This window comes from Saccopteryx bilineata, chromosome 2 (assembly GCF_036850765.1).
Source record: "Saccopteryx bilineata isolate mSacBil1 chromosome 2, mSacBil1_pri_phased_curated, whole genome shotgun sequence".
Classification (NCBI taxonomy): Eukaryota; Metazoa; Chordata; class Mammalia; order Chiroptera; family Emballonuridae; genus Saccopteryx; species Saccopteryx bilineata.
In genome coordinates, this window is record NC_089491.1 from 26,164,560 (window position 1) to 26,166,668 (window position 2,109).

Below are 2,109 nucleotides of genomic sequence, written 5' to 3' on the forward strand. Positions count from 1 at the left end.
GGGTCTACTTTAGCTACTTCCCAACATGAAAACTCTGTCCCACATAATTTTCATTGTGAACTCTGTGGCTCTAAGCCTTCTACGAGAAATATCGCCTCACACAGGGTGTACTGCCCGTGTGGCCTGCTCAAGCCTTCCCCTCTTGTTCACATCAGTGTTCCGCTGCCCAGGTGATCAGCACAGGTGCCTGCCTCCTGTCCCCTCTTTCCATTGGAGCTCAATGTCCTCTTGTGTTAATGCCTCCAGAGGAGTGTTAGCTCCCACAGGACCTGTGGGTTTCAAAACACATCATTTCTGTCCTGAAGTTCTTTTAACCTCACCTAATCTTCTCTCAAGGACTACTCCCAGCCAGCCCTGGACACTTGCTATGGATGTGTCTAATGAGCCACTCCTGAATGCTAAGACCAAGGTCACTAACCAGCTTGTAGATTTCCAGTGGGAACTTGGCCTGGCTGTGAGCTCAGACAGCTGCAGATCACTGAACTATCCTTACATTGCAGTGATACTAAAAGTGGCAGATCATTTAGGCCATGTAAAGAGCAGGTCCTTTGAAATAACAATTCCAGAGTAGCAGAATTTCTAGACAGTCCAAGGAAATGGCTGCAATTATGAAAAGTGTGAAAAATGATTATTTGGTTGATAAATTGCTACCATCACTCTAAAATCATGGACTTTACTTTCTGCAGTCTAACTGCATGAGGATCAAATGATATTTATTGAAAGAAAATTGCACTTTTTTCTTTTCATTTCTTTAATAATAGAAAATTAGAGAAAAGGAATTAGATAAGAGGTGAGCAATTCACTTATTGACGTGAATACCACTGAACTGACCACTTTAAAGGGTGAACTCAGGCGTGTGTAAATTAGATCTCAATAAAAAAATAAATCAGACAAACTTCTGAATGATTGAAAACATTGAAAAGAATGTCATTACTTTATAAGTTCAATTTTATAACATTCAATTAGCATCAAAGCAATCAGATGAGTGAAGCTGCTCTTTATTTTTTTTAAATAATTTTATTTTTTTAATGGGGCAACATCAATAAATCAGGATACATATATTCAAAGATAACATGTCCGGGTTATCTTGTCATTCAATTATGTTGCATACCCATCACCCAAAGTCAGATTGTCCTCTGTCACCTTCTATCTTGTTTTCTTTGTGCCCCTCCCCCTCCCCCTTTCCCTCTCCCTTTACCCCCTCCCCCCCGTAACCACCACACTCTTATCAATGTCTCTTAGTCTCACTTTTATGTCCCACCTACGTATGGAATAATGCAGTTCCTGTTTTTTCTGATTTATTTATTTCACTTCATATAATGTTATCAAGATCCCACCATTTTGTTGTAAATGATCCAATGTCATCATTTCTTATGGCTGAGTAGTATTCCATAGTGTATATGTGCCACTATCCAGTCATCTATTGATGGGCTTTTTGGTTGTTTTCATGTCCTGGCCACTGTGAACAGTGCTGCAATGAACATGGGGCTGCATGTGTCTTTACATATCAATGTTTCTGAGTTTTGGGGGTATATACCCAGTAGAGGGATTGCTGGGTCATAAGGTAGTTCTATTTTCAATTTTTGAGGAACCACCATACTTTCTTCCATAATGGTTGTACTACTTTACATTCCCACCAACAGTGTATGAGGGTTCCTTTTTCTCCACAGCCTCTCCAACATTTGCTATTACCTGTCTTGTTAATAATAGCTAATCTAACAGGTGTGAGGTGGTATCTCATTGAGGCTGCTCTTTTCAAACATTTAAAATCAGGTTAGGATTGCCTGGCCTGTGTTGGCACCATGGATAGAGCATCAACCGGGATATTGAGGTCACCAGTTCAAAACCCTGGGCCTGCTTGGTCAAGGCACATACAATAAGCAACTGAAGAACAATTAAAGTGAAGCAACTATGAGTTGCTATTTCTTGACCTCCCACCTCCTCTGTAAAACCAATAAATAAAATCTTTAAAAGAAAAATAAAGGTCTTAAACATCTTTATTAATTTGTTTTTAATAGTTTTATGTTTTTGATGCTATTTCAAATAGAATTTTTAAATATAACTTTCTAATTATGTCTTGATAGTTTTGAGGTTTACAGTAAGAGAACT

At 38.8% G+C, this 2,109-nt stretch overlaps 1 pseudogene; it reads left to right on the forward strand.

Moving 5' to 3' along the window:
* The first annotated feature begins 353 nt into the window (after positions 1 to 353).
* LOC136322185 (COMM domain-containing protein 6 pseudogene) lies at positions 354 to 662 on the forward strand (annotated as a pseudogene).
* Positions 663 to 2,109: the final 1,447 nt, after the last annotated feature.